This window comes from Pollachius pollachius, assembly GCF_949987615.1.
Source record: "Pollachius pollachius genome assembly, chromosome: 18".
Classification (NCBI taxonomy): domain Eukaryota; kingdom Metazoa; phylum Chordata; class Actinopteri; order Gadiformes; family Gadidae; genus Pollachius; species Pollachius pollachius.
In genome coordinates, this window is record NC_136951.1 from 21,207,306 (window position 1) to 21,234,805 (window position 27,500).

A 27,500-nucleotide genomic window follows, 5' to 3' on the forward strand; every position below is an offset into this window, starting at 1 on the left:
AGAACATGTCACGTTTTTCAAAATAAAATACTTACCCATTCCCCCAATAAAGACTTAAGTTATGTGACGCATACATGTTACCTTCCCATGGCTCCATACTATTCAAGGTCAGGTCCGACTCTAACCCATCCTCCCAGATGTAAAATGATCCCCCCACTATCAAATAACCCTGAGCAATGGGCCCCCTGATTTAAGGTGATCAATCGTTCAATATTGATGTTGGTTGATCACCCTGCCACCATACTAGGAGTAGGACTAAATTGATCATTGAATGAAATCATAAGAATGACACATATTCTTCATTCTTGTCACCACTTAAAGGAGTGGAGTGCGGATGCTTTAGCAAAGTACTGTCCATCGCTTTACCTAAAAATGTATAAAAATACAACTCCCAGGTTTAATCTTCCAAAATAATCACAGCTCTACCATTGAACAAAACCTAAAACGTCTGGAATCCCTGTCCAGTTTTAACTGCAATTCGGTGCGGAAACTCTCACTAAATACCCCAAAACACTGCACACTGAACATTATCGACGAGCATATCTAAAGAAGCTTGCAATGGATGTTTTGTCCCATTAAATATATATATGAATATATAATATTAATATGAATATATTATATTAAGAGCCCTGCTCTGCATCAGGGATACATCGGGGTGATGTCCGCAGTCCGGGCCCCACCCTTGGAGCCCACCTGCCCCACCCAACCCATTATCTCTCTCCCCTCGCTGGGCTGGGCAGTGCTCGGGCACCATTGATCCCTGCGATCAAACCGTGTACTAAGTGATTCCTCAGACTTCTAAATGGCTCCCTGAGCAGGACTGCAGCGCCATTTCCTGGGGAAATCAATAGCACTAAAACACCAAAGTTGAAAGGAAGCTATGTTCTTTATAGGCTGCTGTCTGTACCTACCCCCCCCCCCCCCCCCCCCCCCACACACACACACACACACACACACACACACACACACACACACCTATCCCATCACCCCACAACACCAAAGGAACACTATAGGAAGAAGAAGGATTTGCATTATGATTTCCCTGTGTAAACCATTCATTCTGTCTCCACTTTAACAAGGTCACCCCCCATTACGACCATCATACCTGGATGGATACTGATGCCATATTCCCACCTGAGCCAATCCCATTTGTTTGAGGTAATTCATGTTATATACCATGATAAACACCATGACCAGATGGCCTTCTAATAGATCTCATGAACACTAGTTATATTTGACTAAGTTTTACCCATTAATAAAATACATAGCTTCAATTTTACATGTCAAGATAGCTTCGATATTAATATTTATTATATAAAATGTCATATCTTTCCCATTTCCTGTGTTTAGATGAAAGGACGTATACATATATATGTATTTCTTCATAAAAAAGTATTGGCTTAAAATATGGATGTATATTTTGGTCTATGGCCCCTAGACCTATATTTGTTAACCGGAATAACATTACACGGCAGGGAATTACTGAAGACCTACACTGCATTGTGTCCTGGTCATCACCCATTAATCTAAAACACAGAGACAGCCGAACAGCAAAGCCCTTGACTTAATCGCATTTGTCTGAATACGGCGCCGGGCCCTGGACGGTTATGGTTATTTTAGGAGGGTTTGGCCTGGTGTCCTGTAGCCTAGGGCTGTGAGACAGGTTGTAGAGTAAAGTCCAACTCACAGCCTCACAGGATCATCTTCTGTAGGTCATCAGGTAATCGATGGTTTCAATTCAAGGTGAAACGATCGAATGAGGCCTCTCATTTAGACTATATGATTATAATAAATAACAGCCGATAATAATAATAGTCGATTACGAACCTATGAGAAATAAGATCATATAAATCGAACACGTTAACATATACACTCAAATAAACTTTAGGTTGAAGAAGGCCGCACATACCGGAGTTGTCGGCCCGTTCCTCTCTGGTTCTGCTCGGGGAACAGGTGCAGTGGATCGCTGAGGCCCATATTATAAACCTTATTCTCAATATATGCTGATAAAACATCACCATTATTGCATAATAAATAGGTGAATAGTCTAATTAAATAGATGGGAATTCATATCGAAACGTTTTGTTTTTTAGGTTTATTTTTATTTTTAATTGCAGGCCGTATTATACTAATAATGCAGATAGAGAATAAAAGCGAATAGTTAAACCGCGATCCAAATTGAATAAACCATTGGCCTGATTTGGATTTTTTATTCGTTTCCATTGAATATAGCCTCGATTTCTATTGCAGGATTTAGCGATCAGGAATATAATAACGAAGTGTTTCAACTTTCAAATCAGTAAATAATGTCCTACCTCCTCCTGCTCCGTGATGAAGAAGATAAAACACAAGACACGAGCCAAAACCCTACAGGACGGAGTATCACTTCCACACATTAGTCTCTCTATAACCTCAGGATCTAACCCGGCCTCATGCGGTGCGTCGACCACGACCCATACGAAGAGGACCGACCCGGCTCCGGTATTAACAAACATTAGCCTACTGTTCCGAATAAACTGCTAAAACTACAACTACCTGCCGGTTCAACGTCAACGACACACACGAGACAAAGCCCCGGGATCCGTGCTGCTCGCAGCGAGCACGATCATATGAGACAAAGAAACGCAGAGCGACGTTCTTAACTTCCTGAGTATCAAGTGTCAAATTCAGCCCTCTTCTCTCCATACAAGCCCTCTCTCTCTCTCTCTCTCTCTCCCTCTCTCTCTCTTTCTCTCTCCCGGTTACCTGCGGGACTCCAGGTGCGTGCGCCACTCCGACCTCCCAGAGTAGGGCCCTGCACAGCGCGGCGTGGCGCCGACAAAAGAGCGCCTCTCCGCTCCATCCTCCTCCGCTCCTCCGAGGCGCTCCGAGGCGGACGGCTGTGAGCAGAGAAGGAATTGCCAATGGAAAGATAATTAGTTTGTAAGCGTCTTACTCTCCCCTTACCCCCCCCCCCCCACCACCAAAGGAATAATCCAGCCCGCCTCTCTCTCTCTCTCTCTCTCTCTCTCTCTCTCTCTCTCGCTCTCCCCTCTCTCTCTCTCTCTCTCTCTCTCTCTCTCTCTCTCTCTCTCTCTCTCTCTCTCTCTAAATCTCTCTCTCTGTCTCTCTCTCTCCCCCCCCCCCCCTCTCTCTCTCTGTCTCTCTCTCGCTCTCCCCCCTAGTTTTGCGTTGTCACTGGCCCAGGTGCAAGCGTTTTTCTTTTTTTCTTTTTTAAGGTGGAGCCACACGGGTGCCGAGGCAACCATAAAAAGTGCTTGGATCTCAACCGGAGAGACTAGTGCAGAGCGAGCTGATGAGGTTTGCTTCGCCCCCCTCTGGATTAAACGATTTCACGACGAATCACTGGGCCCAGCCCTCCGCTGTGCGTGTCGTGTTCGGTTCAGGAGACAGACGTGTGGTCCTGCTTGGAAATACTTAGGCCTCTGTTCGGGATTATTTACTGCATAGGCAATTACTTTGAGGCATATCCTACCGAACAGGTTAGAGACTCGAGTGGAAGTAATATAGGTTGAACGGGCGTGGGGGGGATTTAAATATATAGCTTTTTACATTTTATCCATTGATTTTACCTCCCTTTTGGTTGCAAAAGGCCTTTTACAATAAAGGCCCAACAGAGGCCCACCACAATGAATGCAACATACAAATTAGGCTCTATCCATTTTACAAATTAGCCTCCAACACTTCCAACACGCAGTAGCCTACCTTTAACGTGAACGGGCTTTTCCCTCAGTGCTGCAGGCCTCCTGCATCAGAAGCATTAATGAACTTCCCCCGGCTCCGGGATTAGGGCCAGGAGGCCTGCTGTCTGTCAGGGCTGCTGCGGTAGGAGGAGGAGGATGCTTAGTTGGAAACAGCTAGTGCGGGATCAAATGACCATGGCCAGATGGCCAGAGATAATCAAGAACTAAAATAGTGGATTTCCAGTAGTATTTACTGTTGTGGTGGAGGAGGGGGTCATTATTGATGTGAGGACACCGGGTTAGGAAGGGACGTATTTAATCTTCTTACAACAACAAAAAATGCCATTAATTAATGCGTTCTCTGTAAATCTACTCTTTTGTAATAATTCAAGAAAATATACACATCAGGGCTACAATTAGGCTCCTATAGGTCCGGCCAAGTATTAATGTCCCAAAACCACAACGAGAAGTTAATATTGTGAAAGCATACAACCTGGGACGGGACGGCACAGGAGGTCCTCGTCGGCAGACATGACGTCCCGGTCCTTGCGGCGCACCTCGCCCTGCAGCACGGCCCCGAGAGAGCCGAGACCCCCGGAGGACAGCGGGGGACCCGCATGTCTTGAGGCGCTACAGGCTCCTGGGGGCTCACGCTGTCCTCATCGTTACCCAAGTGTCTTATATATCCGGGGTAAACTCTACCCACACGAAACGCCGACGGCCGTAGAGTCCGCTTACCGGCTGTTGATAATTAATTCATCTCTGAAATCGTCTAATATTTAGGAGCGTTCTGCGTCGTGTACGGTTACACTTGTGTGGAGTGAATAGCGACGGTGAAATCCACCCCGGGTGACTCGTCGCTTTAAATCCGCCTGTTCAGGCGTCTCAACGCGACCCCAAAGCCCCGTGAACCTCTGCTTGGTTTCCACCTGGAAAAGGTAACGCTAGCCGCGGGTCACCTGTTGGTGTGTGTGTGTGTGTGTGTGTGTGTGTGTGTGTGTGTGTGTGTGTGTGTGTGTGTGTGTGTGTGTGTGTGTGTGTGTGTGTGTGGGTGGGTGTGGCGCTGTGGGTGTGTGTGTATGTGTTTGTGTGTGTGTGCGCGTGCGTGTTTGCGTGCGCGCGCGTGTGTGTAGGAGATGAATACCCCCTCGATTAATATTTAAAACGATCGTTGGTTTCAAACGATTCGGGTCCAAGTGACGTCGCGCGGCCAGCCGGTAACGGACACCGCGTCTCGTGCGTGGAGGACGGACGGGCCACGTGACCGCGCAGGGCGTGAATATAAGATATAGTAGCCTACTGAGAAATGCACTGCGTCATTGTGCGTCTACAACATTACCACCACTAATACACTGTCATAGTTGTTTTTTTAAAAATAATATTAGCATTTAGTTGGCTATTAAAGCTTGATGTTTAGTTTGTTAATATAATGCCTATAGTATTAGCTGGGCCTGCCCAACCCGAGCACTGATGCTTCGAGCAGCAAAAAAAAGCAAGCAAACAAAATCTGTTTGGTTTCGCATACAATATATCTTAATATTTTTGTGACATTTATCAGCCTACAGGCTAGTTTGTATAAATTGAAATTGTGTTGGAATTGGGTCTATAATGTATTTGCATTGATATAGCATACAGGCATAGGCCTATATAGCATTTTCCAACTCAAGCCTAGTAGCCTATTGTTGGAAATTATGTTTCAAAAATATAATATGGGCCTGTGGAACAGCAAACCTTTTTTTTCAACATTGAAAATAGTAGCATAAACTAATAATAAACTAATATAAATAGCCATAGTAGCCTGATCATAGTAGGATTTATAAATGGGCTCGTAGGCCTAGTTATTTCTCTTGGGTGCTGATTATCCTGCGCAGAGGATTAAAAACGGGATTAGATCAAACACAACTTTATTTATATAGGCTAGCACGTTTCAGACAATAGATTAATCATAATGCGCTATAGAACAAAAAAAAATATTGAACCAGATTTTTAATATTTAGCATATGTGCTAAATAACCGTGAATGTTAGAGATCAATTTTCTTGTAGCCTACTGAAATTACAAAAAGTAAAGATCTATATATTATTTTTCTTTATTGTAAATAAAACAAAGGAGGATAAATGCAAGGGAAGATCAAGTTGGTAATCGGTGAATCAGCATACAGCATCACCAAGCAGGAATTAAATACATAGTGAATTAGCTATTGGGTTAATATTCTGAAATGTGTTTAAATATAGGCCTACATATTGGCATACAGTAAAATCAACAGTATCTTATTTCGGCCATAATTTTACAACACCCAGTCAACCCAAGATAACTCGGTGAATGGCCGAAATAGAGCATCCACCCCAATTAAACAACCACTTCATCAGGGCGAATATATCAATGTTAAACTATTAAACTGGATATAACGATGTCGTGTAAACAGATTTTTATTATCTAGTTCTTACTGTCATTAATTTAGGTGACGCAATTCAACGATACATTTCCTGAATGAAAATGCTTTTTAGAATCAGAATGACTGGTGCTTAAAATAGGCCATTTCGAAACATCAAGAAATTAACATGCCTGATTACTATACAAAATTACAAAAAATAAACCTAGGCTAAAAATGGAACTTCCTTTTTTTTTTTTTTTACAAATAACAATAAATGTGACCAACAAAGTAATTGGCAAAGTGTGTCCCTTCCTGTGCTAATTCAGTGAGAATGGGTGGGGTGTGGGGTGTGTGTGTGTGTGTGTGTGTGTGTGTGTGTGTGTGTGTGTATGTGCGTGCGTGTGTGTGTGTGCGTGTGTGTGTGTGTGTGTGTGTGTGTGTGTATGTGCGTGCGTGTGTGTGTGTGCGTGTGTGTGTGTGTGTGTGTGTCTGTGTGTGTGTGTGTTTGTGTGTGTGTGTGTGTGTGTTTCCATGCATGTGTACCTACACTAAGTGTCTTAAGCCTCCACACAATGTTTTTTTTATACAACTACATCCATGCACACAGCAGCCAGCGCCTGTACCACGATAGGTCAGGCTCTGTCTACTGTCTGGTGGACATGCAAGGAGGGTGTGGGGTGGCCGTGCTGGTAGGGGAGGGGTCATGTTAATCAGTGGTGGGTCATCCATTAGTAAAGACCCCACTGTCATTGTATTGCTGTCCCTCCACTGCCCCAGTGAAACGGATCCCGTAACCGGAGATAGAGAGAGCGATTGAGAGAGAAGGAGAGCGAGGAGACGAAGAGAAAGACAGGCACTGTACCAGGGTTAGGGTTGGGGAGGTAAAATAGATCAAATGAATAAATAGATGTGTAAATAAAGAATAAATAAAATATAATAAAACCATTGACACAATCATACCAACCTTTCACAATAAAAGTCTCCAACGGAATAGTGAAAGGAATAAATAAAAGACATTGAAGGCCTTAACAAAATCACCTCTGCGACCAGCGCAGCCCCTACTCCCTGATGTTAACCCTAACCCTACTCCCAGATGGTAACCCTAACCCTAACCCTACTCCATGATGTTAACCCTTACCCTACTCCCTGATGGCAACCCTAACCCTACTCCCAGATGGTAACCCTAAACCTACTCCCAGATGGTAACCCTAACCCTACTCCCTGATGGTAACCCTAACCCTAACCCTAACCCTACTCCCTGATGGTAACCCTTACCCTAACCCTACTCCCTGATGGTAACCCTAACCCTAACCCTAATCCCTGATGGTAACCCTAACCCTAATCCCTGATGGTAACCCTAACCCTAACCCTAATCCCTGATGGTAACCCTAACCCTAATCCCTGATGCTAACCCTAACCCTAACCCTAATCCCTGATGGTAACCCTAACCCTAATCCCTGATGGTAACCCTAACCCTACTCCCTAATGGTAACCCTAACCCTAACCCTAACCCTAATCCCTGATGGTAACCCTAACCCTAACCCTAACCCTACTCCCTGATGGTAACCTTAACCCTAACCCTAACCCTAATCCCTGATGGTAACCCTAACCCTAACCCTACTCCCTGATGGTAACCTTAACCCTAACCCTAATCCCTGATGGTAACCCTAACCCTACTCCCTGATGGTAACCCTAACCCTAATCCCTGATGGTAACCCTAACCCTAATCCCTGATGGTAACCCTAACCCTACTCCCTAATGGTAACCCTAACCCTAACCCTAATCCCTGATGGTAACCCTAACCCTAACCCTAACCCTACTCCCTGATGGTAACCTTAACCCTAACCCTAACCCTAATCCCTGATGGTAACCCTAACCCTAACCCTACTCCCTGATGGTAACCTTAACCCTATCCCTAACCCTAATCCCTGATGGTAACCCTAACCCTAATCCCTGATGGTAACCCTAACCCTACTCCCTGATGGTAACCCTAACCCTAATCCCTGATGGTAACCCTAACCCTACTCCCTGATGGTAACCCTAACCCTAATCCCTGATGGTAACCCTAACCCTAACCCTAATGGTAACCCTAACCCTAACCCTAATGGTAACCCTAACCTCTAACCCTGAATATAAACGCTCATGGGATGTGGGCCCCTGGGCGGGAAGGCCCCCTGCTGCTTCTCACCAGGTGTATTCATTCATGTGTGTGGGGGCCCCCAGGAGTCGAGGGGTGCGGGAGTACAATCCCTTTCTCTGATAGTGAGACACAGGGTGGAGGGGGAAGGGGGGAACCTTAACCTTCCCCTAGCCCTAACCTTAACCTCTCCTTAACCTCACCTTAACCTCTCCCCTCCCCTCCCTTACCCTAGCCCTAACCTTAACCTCTCCCTACCCCTAACCCTTAACCTCTCCCTACCCCTAGCCCTAAACCTTAACCTCTCCCTACCCCCGGCCCTAACCTTAACCTCTCCCTACCCCTAGCCCTAACCTTAACCTCTCCCTACCCCTGGCCCTAACCTTAACCTCTCCCTAACCCTAACCTTAGGGTTAAGCTTTCTGTTTGGTCTCATTGGTGTCTGTCTGGTCTCACTGGTTTCTGTGTTCCAAAATAAAATAACGAATAGAATGAAATGCTTTTTCAAAATGTACAATTAATTTATTTCACTTTAAAAAAATAAAGACAACAACATCACTCCAGCACTTGGCCAATGCATTTTGGGAGAGCTGAAGGAAACATCTCCCTACATTCGTACCAAGACCTAATCCGCCCATTACTGAGGTGGTAGTCCTCAGATCCCATTAGGGTTACATGGACTCATACTACAAACCCCCATGGTGTTAGTCCTTCATAGTGGTATCATGTTCATGCCAGGCGGTGAGCGTAATGTTACATGCGTTCTGTTTAAGGGTTCTGGAGCCACCTGTAGGCCACTGAGTAGAATGCAGCCTTTTCCTGTGAATTTAGAGGTTTGCATTCTCATTGGTTGTTCAAGTCACATGTTAATTAGTCTCTTGATTGGTTAAGAGGTTGGCAGCCATGTTCTTGTCAAGCCAGCCATGTTCAAGATTTGCCTGTATCTTCCCGTGAAAGCTTTGGAGAAGCTTTGTCTGTAAGTTCATACGTTCATCAATGTTTAAAGGAACTATTTCTGCCTATATTTCATTGTATTTCATCATATCTATGTGTATTATTTCATAATGATTTTTTCATTGGTTTATTTAGTTTCACACTGTCAAACAACTTGGACACAAGGAAATCTTACAACTTCCATAAATGGACATACAAATGCACGTTCACAATGTACATTGTGCTGCCCCATCATTGAAGCTACCGAGCTGTACTTCTTTCAAGTTAAGAGTGTTAAACTATCTGATGATGGGTGCCTCACTACGCCCTCATGTGCCGGAAAAGTCATCAACAGTACTCACGTATCCATCTAAAGGTGAAGCGAATCTTTACAAAGTTCGCAAAAAACTAAATTTGAATTAGGTGCGTTTCCATCAAGTGGTTGGAGCAGAAAACGACACACATTCCAGGGCTTGTCGTATCCTTTTGATAGCATCCTCTCTTAGGTCCTGATATGTAGTGGAATTGCGTTGTTTTCCATCTAAAATAGCTGTAATGTTTTTTACTTCGATAAGGGCAAGGAAAAGTTTTACCTCTTCAGCGGTCCACACGAATCTATTATTCACATTGGCCATGTGTTCCATGGACGTATTTAAAGGATACATTGTGCATATTTATAATTCGAAATTCGTCCCAGCCGTTATACCACAGATAATATAGGGTCTATAGCATATAACCACGTTTTCTGATTACAGTTTAATGCATTTTCCACAATGTTCCAGCTCTCGTTTTGAAGGCTGAACAGACAATTTGACTGGAATTACTTAGTAGGTGTCATTATATCAGGGATAATGGACACGGTATAATAAAAGCATATGCAAACATAGACATCCTATATTATATATATATGATATAGGATGTCTATGTATACAAACGCTAAAATGTATTGACGCTAAAAGTTGATGTCGGCAGGGTTGCTATGGCCGGTCGTTAGGGCGGAAATCGGAAGGACGTCCTGTGTTCAATGTTCGCTACGGCACAGCTGTCTCGAAAGGTGTGATTCCATCTCCCATTTTGCGCATTTAGTCTCTTTCGTATAAGTGAAAAACCACCTCAAGCGAGCGGATAAACTTTTTTGCGAATTAGAGGATTTTTATGCGAATTTCGGTGTTTACATCCCCGTTTACTGATTCGATACTTCAGAATTCGCATAAAAGCAGGGGGTTGGAAACGCAGCTAGTGGCGGCTGGTGATTAAAAATGTTGGTGGGGCACAGTAATAGACTAGTCTGGGGTTCCCCCCCCCCCCCCCATAAAAAAAATTGAATTTAATAGATTTGATTTCCTGTATTCTGGTGCATTTTGGGGATGGCCACTATCTATTTACCTTCTATTCATTCAGACTCATAGCCTACATCCTGACTTGTAGGGCCTGGACAAGCTTACACTGCATATACGGACCTACTTTATGGCCATTCCACCAGCCATTGCTATTTGACCCATTGTTGTTATTCTGATATTGAGACAAATCATGATCACTGTCCTATAGCTTCCATTTTTTGTGAGTCTCAATGTCTACTTTAAATGCAGTTAGAAATATATACAGTTGCTTCATTTTGGTTATATGCTACAGGCCGAAAGTCTAAATTAATATGTAAGTTACTTGCTCCTTTGAAGTATAACATTGCATGGGGAGTCCAATTCCTCCAATGAAAAGGGTGGAAAGTGCTCACAACTCTCTGCTAGTTAGAGATCTATCCCTTCTCTACCAGTAGTTGTGTTGCGCGAATGCTGCTGAGGGAGGTAGCCTATTGATTGATTCGCTGAATTGGCCAATCATGTGGTGATGGCAATACCATTGGGCTGGGGCGCACACTGATGTGACCCGAGGGCAAATTTTCTTGCGCCAATGATAAGCTGTCTCTGCTTGATAGACAGCAAAAAGTTCGAGAGCTTACATTGACTTCAATGTGGACGGCGCCCCTGACTTGGAGGAGGGCTTTATTTCGAATGACCAATAACTAGTCTAGCCAAAATCAGTGACGTTAAGACGCATTTAAATGGTTGCTGGCAGTGACAAGTATATCACACAATTAAACAAGGATAAACGCTATGTTTTTTTGATGATTTATTTCGTATTGATAATAGTTTATTAATAGTTGGCAGATATATTCAATTGAATAATTCACGGAGGGGTGGCGCCTTAGCGCCCTCTATTAACCCACCGCCACTAGTAATCAATTAAAACATAAGGGGTAACAGTGTCGTTTTCATCGGTCGTCGTCCATTAAAACGTAAGGGGTAACAGTGTCGTTTTCATCGGTCGTCGTCCATTAACACGTAAGGGGTAACAGTGTCGTTTTCATCGGTCGTCGTCCATTAAAACGTAAGGGGTAACAGTGTCGTTTTCATCGGTCGTCGTCCATTAACACGTAAGGGGTAACAGTGTCGTTTTCATCGGTCGTCGTCCATTAAAACGTAAGGGGTAACTGTCGTTTTCATCGGTCGTCGTCCATTAACACGTGTCACTTCTCCCGGTGGTTGTGGCCCCGGGCCCCGGGCCCCGGTCTGCCCCAGTACGTGGACCTGAAGTCCAGGACCTTAGACTTCATGGAGCGGGTCCAGGAAGACCAGCCGGAGCAGGACCGAGACGAGCTGTTCAGGAGGTAGGGGTCTGCCTGTCTGTCTCTGTATCTGTCTGTCTGCCGTTCTGTCTGTCTGCCTGACACTCTTTTGAAAACAAAATGTCTTCCTCCTCCTCCTCCTCCTCCTCCTGCCCAGGCAGCGGAGGAGTCACCTCCAGGAGCTGTCCCGGGCGTTCCTGATCCCGTGTGAGTGGGAGCACCGGGCGGTCCTGGAGCTGCTGGGTCTGGAGGCCTTCTGCCAGGACCCGGACCTCTGCACCCTGAGGAGCCTCCGTCAGCGCAGGGCTGCCCCCTGCACTGACGGAGGCTCCTCAGGGTGCAGAGGTCCACCACTGCTGCACCGAGACGACTCTACACCCAGGTGAGGTGGCCCTTTACAAAGTGTACCTGCAGTATCTTTCTGAAACCCTGTACTTTACAAAGTGTACCTGCAGTATCTACCTGAAACCCTGTACTTTACAAAGTGTACCTGCAGTATCTACCTGAAACCCTGTACTTTACAAAGTGTACCTGCAGTATCTTTCTGAAACCCTGTACTTTACAAACTGTACTTACAGTATCAGAAGAGATGAATAGATAGATAGATAGATCTATATATGACCAGGGTTCTGCCCCCCCCCCCCGCCTGTCTCCCAGGATGTGGCCCCCAGGGGTCCACCCCCCCGCCTGTCTCCAAGGCTGTGGCTCGCCAATGCATCATCCAGGCCGTGCTGCCGGCCTTCACGACCGTTGAGGCTTCTGACTACACAGGTCAAAGGTCATGGTGCTGAACCCTTCTCACTGGTAGGAAGTCAGAGGTCATGGCTTCACTAAAACAAAATCAAGCTGTCATCTGCATCCGCTTCTATTGTTTCTAATGAGTCTGTGGTCGTATAGAAGTAGTTTGAACCACGAGACTCATCTATTTCTAACTAGGAGGTGTGACCCCTCGCTGGCTCCTAACAGAGGCTCTGTTTCTGTTTCAGAGGACCCCAAGGTGGGCGTCGGAGCCGTGATCTGGGCCCAGGCGGAGTCGGTGATTAAAGACTCACCAAGTTATTAAAACCTCACCATGTATGAGATCCAGATGGTCACTTCTGATGTCAGATGGACAAAGGGGGTTCTGGAGGTGATCATCCATCGGGGCACTTAAGTCCTGATGAGTCATTCTAAAGATGTCTTGGTTTAAATCCTGATGAGTCCTTTTAAAGATGTCTTTGTTTAAGTCCTGGTGACTTAGGTCCTTTGAAAGATGTGTTGGGTTAAGTCCTGAAGACTTAAGTCCTTTTGAAGATGTCTTGGTTCTAAACGTCCTGCTCCCCCCCAGGACGTTGGGGACAGGACTGGCCGACTCTATCTGGTGGGCTGTGGCTACAACGCCTACCCAGTGGTGTCCCAGTACGCCCAGTACTGGGACACCAAACATCAGAAACACACACTAAACATCCTGGACACCAAACAATCCGGACCGTGGGAGGACCAAGCACCGATACATCATCCACTGAGCAGAACGCCCTTACCTTCAGGTCAGAACAACGTTTAGACGTCATCCACTGAGCAGAACGCCCAAACCTTCAGGTCAGAACAACGTTTAGACCTGATCCACTGAGCAGAACGCGGCTCCAGGTGTATTCATTCATGTGTGTGGGCCCCCAGGAGCCGGGCGGGCCTCCTGTTCATGTATTCATTCATGTGTGTGGGCCCCCAGGAGCCGGGAGGTGCGCCCCGGGCAGCGGCTCCTGCTCTTCGTCACCAAGTGCCCGTGTGACGAGTGTGTTCCTCTGATCCGGGCGGCGGGCGTCACTCACGTCTTCACCTCGGACCAGGACGACGGCAAGGACAAGGGGGACATCTCCTACCTCCGCTTCAGGGGGCCAGGGGGCCCTCCAGACTGACAGTGAGTCACAGGGTGGAGGGGTCGGGGGAAGGCGGGGAAGGGTGCATGATAGTTGGATGATGAATGATGGATGGAGGAATGATGATAGATGGATGATGGATAAAGACTGAATAGATGAATAGGGAGAGCTTAACCTTAAGCTCTCCCTTCCCCTAACCCTAACCTTAAGCTCTCCCTTCCTCTAGCCCTAACCTTAAGCTCTCCGTTCCTCTAACCGTAACCTCTCCCTTCCCTAGCCCTAACCTTAACCTCCCCTTCCTCTATCCCTAACCTTAACCTAACCCTTCCCCTAACCTTAAACTCTCCCTTCCCGTAAACCTAACCTTATCCTCACCCTTCCTTTAACCCTAACCTGAACCTCTCACTTCCTCTAGCTCTAACCTTAACCTCTATGTTACCTTAAACCTAACCTTAACCTTCCCTTACCTTTACCCTAACCCTTACCCTAGCCTTAACCTTAACCCCTCCCTTCCTCTAGCCTTAACCTTAACCTAACCCTAACCCTAACCTTAACCTTTCCCTTCCTCTAGACTTAGCCTTAACCTCTACCTAACCTTAACTGATAATGAACGGATGATGGATGATTCGGTGATGAATGGATGGGTTAGAAATGGATTAAAGATGGGTGAGAAAGGTTGAAATGTTATTGTGTTCACAAGCCGTTGTAATAATAACATCATTACTGTTATGATTGGTCTAATGTTTTCATGTTAGCTGTGGTAATAATATCATTACTTTTATAATCTGTTTAATGTTCTCATAGAGTCTGACCTCTGACCTCTGCCTCCACAGTGGCAGAAACGCCCCCTGCTGTCCCCCAGCCTGACCATTGAGTGCTCCTTTCTGGTTTCACTGGTTTCTTTCTGGTCTCACTGGTTTCTGTCTGGTCGGACCATTGTGACCTTTGACCTGAAAGATCCTCATTCCATCTTTATATTGTTGTTTCCATGGTGACTTTTTACCTAATTTCTTCATCACCGCGGTAACCGACTGGTTTTCCTTTCCCATCCCAGACGGTTGTGTTGGAAAGTGCCGCGGATCCCCCAGCAACCAGGATCACCACGACGACAAGGGACTCCGCCTCCCAGACGTGACCCCTGACCTTTTTCTTCCCCCTCCCCCCTCCCACCTTAGGAAGGTGGAGCTCCATCTCTCTCCACCCATCATCCATCAGGACCCCCACCTCTCCTCCATCAGGACCTCCACCTCTCCTCCATCAGGACCCCCACCTCTCCTCCATCAGGACCTCCACCTCTCCTCCATCAGGACCCCCACCTCTCCTCCATCAGGACCCCCACCTCTCCTCCATCAGGACCTCCACCTCTCCTCCATCAGGACCTCCACCTCTCCTCCATCAGGACCCCCACCTCTCCTCCATCAGGACCCCCACCTCTCCTCCATCAGGGCCCCCACCTCTCCTCCATCAGGACCCCCACCTCTCTTCCCCTTGGAGGACCTTTAGGAAGGTGGAGCTCCTCCTCCACCTCTCCTGCCGTCTCAAATTGTTTGTGATACCTCGGGGCGGCAATTAGCTCAGGTGGTAGCGCGGTCGACTGGTAATCGCAAGGTGACCAGTTCGATCCCCGCTCAGAACCTAGCTGATCGTCGAGGGTCCTTGAGCAAGACAGACAAGACAGTTGTTGCGTGCGTTGGCGAGATTTTTGTAATAATGTAAGGTTTTGTTGGAATGTTGAACAAAGGAAAATGCAAAAAAATCCCAAACGAGAATATAAAATGTGTTATACAATAATGCTATAATGAATATTCTGTTTGTATAAATGTGTAATTCTTAATTGTTTTATATTAATTGGAGAAGTAAAGCAAGAAATGCAGCCGTTATCCATTTATCCACTTGTGAATTGTACTGCTCAGTAATTAGCAGATATATTATTATGCAGAGCGGTGGAGCAACTAAGAAGAATAATGAAAGATGTTGTAAAGATGACAACGGAGGGAGGCAGATTTCCGTCTTGTGGTTTACTGAGAAGCACCCGCATAAGTATCCCATGTGCTGCGTGCTTTACCATACACACAACAGGCATATTGTGTGTATATGACAGGTGTGATTGTAGATGTTGAAAAAGACGGAGGATTGAAGAAAAGAGCAAAACAGCAGATCCTCTAGCAGCCCGTAGGTCGCATAGAAAGAATAATAATGAAAAAAAAGTCTTTACTTTTTGCAGTTTTTTTTGTATTTCATTGTATGCGGCATTGATAACTAGCCTAAGTGATAAAGTGAGGTTGTTGAGAAAACAGGCATTGTTTTAATAAATTGTAAATAGAACGGGCATTGCCATTGGCTCCTGGTGACCAATCGGATGTAACAACACGTGTGCAAGCTGTGTTGCAATGATTTGTGACTTTAAAGTGAAAAGGCTATACTTGGAGCAAAAAGTATACTCTGTCGCTCGCATGACACAGAAAGTGTAAACAGGTAACTGTCTCGGTCCCGAAGAGGATTATTTTTGTCTCTCATTTGGACTCGGTGTCGACCAGCCCTCGTCTTGGATTCGATAAACGTGGTGTTGACTGCAGCTCTGCAAGAAGGTAAGAGCCATGCTGCCTCACAGAGGCTAATTTAGCGCTTTGCATGAACCAATGGGCTATCGCCCGGTGTAACCAAAGCATGTAAGCATCCCGACTGAGCGATGGCGATACAACGTTAATTGGTAGTGAACGCAGTGTACGTGCATGTCTGTGCACGTGAAGTACTTAACGGACGTGTAGACTTTACGCTCGTGCATGTTACAGTGCCCGGTGTCCCACTTTATGACGGGTAGCAGAATACGTTTAAAGGAAGTTATTTGGTGTGATCAGTAAGGGGCCCTCACATCAATGGTAGCTTAAGGGCCAATGAGCCTAACCCTCGGGGTCATTGACCGCCTTAATCCGTAGGCTACTACTACTACAATACAGTCAGTAGGCCTAGTACATTAGCACTACATCAGTAATAATAATACTTATTTTTGACATCGCAAGCTTATCATTATTTAGGCCACTGTGGGCCAGACTTGGGAATATGGTACCATGTTGGACACATGCTTGATTTGTTGTAACATGTTACTTGGAACAGGGTAAGGATGTCACTTAGATGGACTGAACGGACTACAAGTTTTTACCCAACTATGAAAAGCCTGCCTGATTTACCTCGATTTGACATTTCTATGGAAGGACTACATCTCCGTGAAGAACTGCATTGGGTGAGTACAGACAACATGTTTTAAGTTTTTACTGGAAATGTTTGACCTCATATTTGAACAATAATTAAACCAATTAGCCTCATGCTCATTGCAACTGAGTAAAATATTACATTTTTTATTTAATGCACGTTATTTTTGTCTTCAATGGCAACTTTGAAACACCTTGCTCAGTATGGCATTTCTGTGGTTGTATAATATGTGTTTACTCAGGTATAAAAGTCCAATTGCGCCATCTAGTGCAAAAACAAAGACAGTAAATCAATTCGATTTCTAATGTAATATAAAAAAAACACTTGACATTCAAAATAAAATAAGACCTAGTTCATATACACTGTTTATAAATCGATAGAGAACGATATATTGAGTTTGTTTATATGGGATGAAAAATATTGAATGGTGAATAAAAAATTGCCCTAATTAATTACGCAGTAGTTTACAATATAATACTATGTGACATATTCCCCTGGTGGCAGAGGAAAGGCACAAGTTTCTTCAATTAATTGGGAACAGGGTTGGGAAAAACGGTTATTATTGTTAGGTTATTATTATTATTATTATTATTATTATTTTGTTTTTTCATGCTGCCGCCATCTGGTGGCGACTTACAGTTATTGCTTTATACTACTGCCGCCATCTGGTGGCGAGTTAGGGTTATTGCTTTTTCTGAATACTGCTGCCGCCATCTGGTGGCAACTTACAGTTATTGCTTTTTCTGAATACTGCTGCTGCCGCCATCTGGTGGCGACATACGGTTATTGCTTTTTCTGAATACCGCTGCCGCCATCTGGTGGCGAGAAAGGGTTATTGCTTTTTCTGAATACTGCTGCCGCCATCTGGTGGCGAGATAGGGTTATTGCTTTTTCTGAACACTGCTGCCGCCATCTGGTTAGGTTAATGGGTTTAGGGTTAGGGTTAGAGGTTAGGGGTTAGGGTTAGGGGGTTAGGGTTAGGGTTAGAGGTTAGGTGAGATGGTTAGTGGTTGGGGGGGACTGTGTGGTCGCTGTTGCTCTGGCCTATTGTACCGAGTGTGTGAGAGGTGTAGGTGAGGGTGTGATGTGTGATGGATGTAAGTGAGTGAAAGATGAAGGTGTTGTGTGTCGTGAGTAGGAAATGGGTGAATAGGTGTGGTAGATGTGTATGCATAATGGGTGTATGCTTACTGTGGTGAATGTATGCTAGGATTTGTCATTTAGGCCTGTGGGTGTGAGTGTATGTAGGCGGGTGATCCAGAGGTGTTCAATGTGTCTGAGTTGAGGGGTGGACCAACTGGGGTCTGACTGTAAGCCGGAAATGGTGACGTGGGTGACAGGGTGCTGTGTGAAGTGAGTGACCAGGGTGGTTTGTAAGTGTTGTTGTTTAATGTTGCGGAGGTGTTGTTTTAAGCGGGTGATCATAGTGTGTTTTGTTTCTCCGATATAGTGTTTATGGCAGTAGGTGCATGTGATGATGTAGACTAAGTTGGGAGAGTCAATACTTGGGGGATGAAGAATGGGTAGAGTAGTGTGGCTGTGTGGGTTGGTGATGGATTTGTGTGGTTTAAAATAGTGTGTGATAGATGGTGGTGATTTAACGGGTTTGCGGGAGAAGGTAGAGGTGACCAGGAGATCTTTGAGGATTTTGTTTTTTCTGTAGGCTGAGATTATGGTGTATTGTTGTAATGGTGTGTGTTGTTGTTGTATGGTAGTGAAGTGGGATTTTATGTTTTGGTGTATGGAGAGGGTTCTATGGGAAAAGGTGGTGACGAAAGGTAGGATGGTGGTGGGGCGAATCTGTGGGTTAGGGTGAGGTGTATGGAGGGGGTGGAGGTTAGGGTTAGGAGAGGGGGAGGGGTTAAGGTTAGGGGAGGGGTTAGGGGTAGGTGTGGGGAAGGGGTTGAGGTTAGGGTTAGGAGAAGGGGAGGGGTTAGGATTAGGGGAGGGGTTAGGTGTGGGGAAGGGGGAGAGGTTAGGGTTAGGAGAAGGGGAGGGGTTAGGATTAGGGGAGGGGTTAGGGTTAGGTGTGGGGAAGGGGGAGAGGTTTGGGTTAGGAGAAGGGGAGGGGTTAGGGTTAGGTTTAGGAGAGGGGGAGGGGTTAGGATTGGTGTTGGGTGTGAGGTTAGGGTTAGGGTTAGGGTTAGGGTAGGGTTAGGGTTAGGGTTAGTAGGGTTAGGGTTAGGGTTAGGGTTAGGGTAGGGTTAGGGTTAGGGTTAGGGTAGGGTTAGGGTTAGGGTTAGGTTTGAGAAGTTGAGTACCGACGCCGAAGGCGGCGGCACTAAATGCACGGGCCTAGGTCTGAAGGGAAGCAAGGCCACCCCCACCCCAAGCACAAGACACACTCAAGAGACCCAAGGGCCGTAAGGGATCACCTTGGGTTATGCGACCCAAAACAATGTTTTGTTCCCATAAGTGGCAGACCAGAAGGGGTTCGGTGGAAGCGTCGTAGGCCAGAGGTTAGGGCAGGGGGAGGAGGGGTTAAGGTCAGGGCAGGGGGAGGAGGGGTTAAGGTCAGGGCAGGGGGAGGAGGGGTTAAGGTCAGGGCAGGGGGAGGAGGGGTTAAGGTCAGGGCAGGGGGAGAAGGGGTTAAGGTCAGGGCAGGGGGAGGAGGGGTTAAGGTCAGGGCAGGGGGAGGAGGGGTTAAGGTTAGGGCAGGGGGAGGAGGGGTTAAGGTCAGGGCAGGGGGAGGAGGGGTAAAGGTCAGGGCAGGGGGAGGAGGGGTTAAGGTCAGGGCTAGGGTCAGGGTTGGGGTTAGGGTTAGGATAGGGGTTGGGGCCAGGGTTGGGGTTAGGTGAAGCATCCGGTGGACGATTCCTCCTCGCGCTAGAGCGCCCACCTCTTTCTCCTGTCAAGAGCAGTAATGCGCCTGGTGGATACCCTAGTAGGTAGGCTTGGTGTGGTAGCTGCAATCGGAGCAAAACTCAGCAGACTCTGGACCGGTCCCCGTTGGTCGGTGAGTGTTGTGACGATCCTCCCACCCAGGCTCGTGGGCGTGAAGGTCGCACACGTCGAGGAGACCGCCAACGGACCCCCCCCACCCACCTCCGATGTGGAAGGAGAAGGATGAGGAGGATCTGCGGGCCGGTCAACAGTCGGTCTGGGGGTCCGTCCCGACCTCTTTATCTTAGGTGGGTCCAGGAAGGGCTCCGAGCCTAGAAAGGGGGGGAACAAATTGGGAGTAAAAGGAGAGGTAAAAGTGGGAAGGAGAAGGGGGAGGACAGGAGACCGGTCTGCTTCCGCGCCCTGCTGTGACTCAGCGGACCCGCCCTCTCCTGGCCCAGCATCGGTGGATGGCCCAACTGGTGATAATGGGTTAGGGTTAGGGTTAGGGGTTAGGGTTAGGGTTAGGGTTAGGGTTAGGTCAAAATTAAAGCTGGCGCCGCCGAAGGCGGCGACAGCGGGTGCACGGGCCATCATCAAACTAAACCCCGAGATCCCCGACCCACCCCCACATTCAATCCAACAGGTTAGGGGTTAGGGTTAGGGTTAGGAGACGTCCGGAGGAGAGCAGAGACGCCACGACGAGGAGCAGTCTGGGCAAACCCAAAGCCGGGTGTCGTGCCGGGAGACCGAGGAGACGTCGGGAGGAGAGCGGAGACGCCACGACGAGGAGCAGTCTGGGCAAACCCAAAGCCGGGTGTCGTGCCGGGAGACCGAGGAGACGTCGGGAGGAGAGCGGAGACGCCACGACGAGGAGCAGTCTGGGCAAACCCAAAGCCGGGTGTCGTGCCGGGAGACCGAGGAGACGTCGGGAGGAGAGCGGAGACGCCACGACGAGGAGCAGTCTGGGCAAACCCAAAGCCGGGTGTCGTGCCGGGAGACCGAGGAGACGTCGGGAGGAGAGCGGAGACGCCACGACGAGGAGCAGTCTGGGCAAACCCAAAGCCGGGTGTCGTGCCGGGAGACCGAGGAGCGGTCCGGACGACTGCGGCGAGGGTCCGGCGCTGAAACCGGGTGGAGGCTCGCGTCTTCATCCTCTTGTGTGCGGTGTTGACGTGACGCGTGGGCCTCCGGGTGGGCGTGTCCGGGGTGACGCCGTCGGCAGGAATCTCGGGCGCGAGTCTGGCGTGGGCCGAGCCAAGGGGGGTGGTGGTGGCGACGGCGGGGGGGGCAGCGGAGACGTCACGATGAGGAGCAGTCTGGGCAAACCCAACGCCGGGTGTCGTGCCGGGAGACCGAGGAGACGTCCGGAGGAGAGCGGAGACGCCACGACGAGGAGCAGTCTGGGCAAACCCAAAGCCGGGTGTCGTGCCGGGAGAGCGAGGAGTGGTCCGGACGACTGCGGCGAGGGTCCGGCGCTGAAACCGGGTGGAGGCTCGCGCCTTCATCCTCTGCGCCAGCGGTGCGGCCGGATGGGGTCTCGAACCTGCAGTGGAAGGTCGAGGAGATGGAGGAGGGGGGGAGGGCAGGGTCGGAGGGAAGGGGAGGAGGGGAGGGGAGGTAGGGAGCCTGCGCGTGGGGCAGAAGGGAATAGACAGGGAGGAGGTGCAGAGAGAGACGGAGCGGGCTCGGGACGGGGAGCGCTCGAAACATCCATCGCTGTCCAGGGGTCCGGGGTCTGAATCGACCGGTGGAGACGGGGAGAGAGGCGGCTGGCCGAAGGCAGGCAGGGAGCCGACCATGGAGAGCCCGGAAAAAACCGGGGCGTCAAGCTCCCGTCGGAGCATCGAGCGGACGTCCTCCAGGGTCTCAGGACGGAGGTGGCGCCCGTACTGGCGGGTGGCCCAGGAGGACGCCACCTCAAAGTTCCGATGCCACGACGGGTTAGGGTTAGGGTTAGGGTTAGGGTTAGGGTTAGGGTTAGGGTTAGGTTTGAGAAGTTGAGTACCGACGCCGAAGGCGGCGGCACTAAATGCACGGGCCTAGGTCTGAAGGGAAGCAAGGCCACCCCCATCCCAAGCACAAGACACACTCAAGAGACCCAAGGGCCGTAAGGGATCACCTTGGGTTATGCGACCCAAAACAATGTTTTGTTCCCATAAGTGGCAGACCAGAAGGGGTTCGGTGGAAGCGTCGTAGGCCAGAGGTTAGGGCAGGGGGAGGAGGGGTTAAGGTCAGGGCAGGGGGAGGAGGGGTTAAGGTCAGGGCAGGGGGAGGAGGGGTTAAGGTTAGGGCAGGGAGAGGAGGGGTTAAGGTCAGGGCAGGGGGAGGAGGGGTTAAGGTCAGGGCAGGGGGAGGAGGGGTTAAGGTCAGGGCAGGGGGAGGAGGGGTTAAGGTCAGGGCAGGGGGAGGAGGGGTTAAGGTCAGGGCAGGGGGAGGAGGGGTTAAGGTCAGGGCAGGGGGAGGAGGGGTTAAGGTCAGGGCTAGGGTCAGGGTTGGGGTTAGGGTTAGGATAGGGGTTGGGGTCAGGGTTGGGGTTAGGTGAAGTGTCCGGTGGACGATTCCTCCTCGCGCTAGAGCGCCCACCTCTTTCTCCTGTCAAGAGCAGCAATGCTCCTGGTGGATACCCTAGTAGGTAGGCTTGGTGTGGTAGCTGCAATCGGAGCAAAACTCAGCAGACTCTGGACCGGTCCCCGTTGGTCGGTGAGTGTTGTGACGATCCTCCCACCCAGGCTCGTGGGCGTGAAGGTCGCACACGTCGAGGAGACCGCCAACGGACCCCCCCCACCCACCTCCGATGTGGAAGGAGAAGGATGAGGAGGATCTGCGGGCCGGTCAACAGTCGGTCGGGGGGTCCGTCCCAACCTCTTTATCTTAGGTGGGTCCAGGAAGGGCTCTGAGCCTAGGAAGGGGGGGAACAAATTGGGAGGAGAAGGAGAGGTAAAAGTGGGAAGGAGAAGGGGGAGGACAGGAGAACGGTCTGCTTCCGCGCCCTGCTGTGACTCAGCGGACCCGCCCTCTACTGGCCCAGCATCGGTGGATGGCCCAACTGGTGATAATGGAGACGGGGGGGAGGAGGAGGGGGGAGAGGAGAGAGGAGAAAAGGCGGGAGAAAGGAGAATGAGGGGGGGAGGAGAACAAGGGCGGGGAGGGGGAGGGGGAGGTGGAGCAGCTGGGGCCCTCAAGGCAGGAGACCGGTCCGGGCCGGCCGCAGAGCTGTGGGGATGGCCGCCCAGGTCCGAAACACCCGTGGGTGTGGGGAGCAGCTGGTGTCTGGGCGGTGGGTGGAATTGGACCTCAACCATGGCGCTGGGGTTATCTGGGCGGGGGTCTGTGGTGGGCGCAGGCACGTGTCGCTGTGCTATCACGGAGGCCCCGGTTGCCGTGGAGGGAGGGGCCGTCTCCCGTCGTGGAGTCACCTCAGAACAAAGTTCTTGTGAGAGCATAGCATGTACATCCTGCAATGTCTTATGGTTAAGTCTCCTGCCAAAATGGCGCCTGGCCCAGGAGGAGGCCACATCAAAGGGCTGTTGCCAGTCACCCAACGGGAGCTGTGATAGGATCTCAACGTCGTTGGCCAATGTGTCCCTATAGTGATCCTTAAGGATCAACATGGTGGTGTATTGCCAGTGTCTCGCATTGCCCTCTATAAGAGACAGCGTGGCAGGATGGGGGGCCGCCGGTTTAATGGCCGCCGACAGGTTGGCCGTGAGTTTTAAAATGGAGGCCGGGGCCTGCTCTGCGGTAACGTTCATCAGGTGGTGATAGACTTTAATGACCCTCAGAAAAACGCGAACCTTACCCGGAAAACCAGGGTCCTGAGCAGAGGCAGAGGCAGGAGGTGCTGTGTCCTGGGCGTGGGGAGGGGGTTCCCGAACTAGGGGGCGCCGACCGGCATACCCCGCCGCGTGGTGAGGCCTCCGCGTCACGCGGCGGTGACGGCGATCGTCACCTCCGCGAGGCTCGTCTCGGCGCGGTGAAGCGTGCCTCCAGGCCGCACGGTAGTCCGGGCGCGGGTACTCGTTAAAGGCCGGAGCACGTAAGCGAGGCTCGCGGTCGGAGCGGAGCACGTCTGCATAGCTACGGCCTTCCCTCTGCTGATAGGCGTTAAAGCCCTGGTCGTGGTACCTCGGATCACTGGGGGGTCGATAGCCGCGGGGACTCTGGAAGCGGTCGCGGTGGTGGAAAGAGGGACCCGGCCTCAGGCCCCTAGGGTCCGGGTTATTGTTGTTCGTACCTCGATGACGTCCCCGGGTAACCGTGATCCAATGGTCGTCCATGCCGTGGAAGTGTGCAGCCATTTTGATTAACGTGGGTTCACGTTGTGGTCCATACGGAAAGCGAGAATTAACAAAAAGACCAAAAAACTATACACAAAAAACACCGTATAAGGGAAGAGGAGTCGTGATGATAATCCGTAAAAGGTTTATTGCGATTAAAGCAGAACGTTTCGGTCTAAGAAGACCTTCCTCAGCTGCTAAAACTGTGACTAGAGAACGACCTTGCACCATGCGGCTTATTCGAAGTGGCAAAACACGGAAGAGACATGACCCCAGAAACCACTTCCGGTTCACCCGGAGTAGAAAGAACGGAAAAAAAAGGAATAGAAAATTTATAAATTAAATAACAATGAAGGAAGTATACATATAAACGGAAAAGCAAAAAATTAATAAATGAAAATACACATACCCATAAATACATATATATACCCATATAGGAGGAGGGGGCAATATACACCGTGAGAGAACCTGACCGGAGACAGCAGTCCCGCCCGGACATGACCACACAAACTACTTCCGGTTCCGGGTGAACACCCGGAGTAGAAACACGGAAAAAAAACCGAAAAACCCCAAAATAGAAAATTAATCAATTAAAATACGATAAAGGAAGTATACATATACCCATAAATACATATATATGCCCATATAGGAGGAGGGGTCAATATACACAGTGAGAAAACCCGACCGGAGACAGTAGTCCCGCCCGGACATGACCCCACAAACTACTTCCGGTTCCGGGTGAACCCCCGGAGTAGAAAAACGGAAAAAAAACGGAAAAAAAAGGAAAAAAACCCGGAAAAACAAAAAATAGAAAATTAATAAATTAAAATACAATAAAGGAAGTATACATATAACCATATATACATATATACACAGATACATATACACACACACACATACACAAATACATATATATATATATACATATACATATACACACACATACACACACACACATACATACACACATATATATATATACATACACATATATATATATATATACACATACATATACATACATATATACACATATACATATACACATACATATATATATATATATACATATACACACATACATATATACACATATACACATACATACACATACACATACACATACACATACATACACACACACACAAACCCACGCACATATGTATACAAAATAAACAATAAACCCGTACAAAACGAAATCCATCCTTACAAGGGGACACCTGTCCCGCTGTGAACTCCACCACACGAAGGTCGTCCAGGCACATGAAACATCACGCTCCAATGAAAATATATATAATATCTACATATATACATGTGTCATGTGTAACAAAATATTGCAATAGAGTCCAACCCAACAGTACGTCAGTCCACAGTGAATATACCGCGGAGGCCCTCAAGCCGGTAAACCCGAATGGGTGTTCATCAGCTATTGCACGTTACAGAGGGGCGAGGGCGACCAAGGCCCCAACAGAAGTGGCACTGGCGGGTTAGGTTTGAGAAGTTGAGTACCGACGCCGAAGGCGGCGGCACTAAATGCACGGGCCTAGGTCTGAAGGGAAGCAAGGCCACCCCCATCCCAAGCACAAGACACACTCAAGAGACCCAAGGGCCGTAAGGGATCACCTTGGGTTATGCGACCCAAAACAATGTTTTGTTCCCATAAGTGGCAGACCAGAAGGGGTTCGGTGGAAGCGTCGTAGGCCAGAGGTTAGGGCAGGGGGAGGAGGGGTTAAGGTCAGGGCAGGGGGAGGAGGGGTTAAGGTCAGGGCAGGGGGAGGAGGGGTTAAGGTTAGGGCAGGGAGAGGAGGGGTTAAGGTCAGGGCAGGGGGAGGAGGGGTTAAGGTCAGGGCAGGGGGAGGAGGGGTTAAGGTCAGGGCAGGGGGAGGAGGGGTTAAGGTCAGGGCAGGGGGAGGAGGGGTTAAGGTCAGGGCAGGGGGAGGAGGGGTTAAGGTCAGGGCAGGGGGAGGAGGGGTTAAGGTCAGGGCTAGGGTCAGGGTTGGGGTTAGGGTTAGGATAGGGGTTGGGGTCAGGGTTGGGGTTAGGTGAAGTGTCCGGTGGACGATTCCTCCTCGCGCTAGAGCGCCCACCTCTTTCTCCTGTCAAGAGCAGCAATGCTCCTGGTGGATACCCTAGTAGGTAGGCTTGGTGTGGTAGCTGCAATCGGAGCAAAACTCAGCAGACTCTGGACCGGTCCCCGTTGGTCGGTGAGTGTTGTGACGATCCTCCCACCCAGGCTCGTGGGCGTGAAGGTCGCACACGTCGAGGAGACCGCCAACGGACCCCCCCCACCCACCTCCGATGTGGAAGGAGAAGGATGAGGAGGATCTGCGGGCCGGTCAACAGTCGGTCGGGGGGTCCGTCCCAACCTCTTTATCTTAGGTGGGTCCAGGAAGGGCTCTGAGCCTAGGAAGGGGGGGAACAAATTGGGAGGAGAAGGAGAGGTAAAAGTGGGAAGGAGAAGGGGGAGGACAGGAGAACGGTCTGCTTCCGCGCCCTGCTGTGACTCAGCGGACCCGCCCTCTACTGGCCCAGCATCGGTGGATGGCCCAACTGGTGATAATGGAGACGGGGGGGAGGAGGAGGGGGGAGAGGAGAGAGGAGAAAAGGCGGGAGAAAGGAGAATGAGGGGGGGAGGAGAACAAGGGCGGGGAGGGGGAGGGGGAGGTGGAGCAGCTGGGGCCCTCAAGGCAGGAGACCGGTCCGGGCCGGCCGCAGAGCTGTGGGGATGGCCGCCCAGGTCCGAAACACCCGTGGGTGTGGGGAGCAGCTGGTGTCTGGGCGGTGGGTGGAATTGGACCTCAACCATGGCGCTGGGGTTATCTGGGCGGGGGTCTGTGGTGGGCGCAGGCACGTGTCGCTGTGCTATCACGGAGGCCCCGGTTGCCGTGGAGGGAGGGGCCGTCTCCCGTCGTGGAGTCACCTCAGAACAAAGTTCTTGTGAGAGCATAGCATGTACATCCTGCAATGTCTTATGGTTAAGTCTCCTGCCAAAATGGCGCCTGGCCCAGGAGGAGGCCACATCAAAGGGCTGTTGCCAGTCACCCAACGGGAGCTGTGATAGGATCTCAACGTCGTTGGCCAATGTGTCCCTATAGTGATCCTTAAGGATCAACATGGTGGTGTATTGCCAGTGTCTCGCATTGCCCTCTATAAGAGACAGCGTGGCAGGATGGGGGGCCGCCGGTTTAATGGCCGCCGACAGGTTGGCCGTGAGTTTTAAAATGGAGGCCGGGGCCTGCTCTGCGGTAACGTTCATCAGGTGGTGATAGACTTTAATGACCCTCAGAAAAACGCGAACCTTACCCGGAAAACCAGGGTCCTGAGCAGAGGCAGAGGCAGGAGGTGCTGTGTCCTGGGCGTGGGGAGGGGGTTCCCGAACTAGGGGGCGCCGACCGGCATACCCCGCCGCGTGGTGAGGCCTCCGCGTCACGCGGCGGTGACGGCGATCGTCACCTCCGCGAGGCTCGTCTCGGCGCGGTGAAGCGTGCCTCCAGGCCGCACGGTAGTCCGGGCGCGGGTACTCGTTAAAGGCCGGAGCACGTAAGCGAGGCTCGCGGTCGGAGCGGAGCACGTCTGCATAGC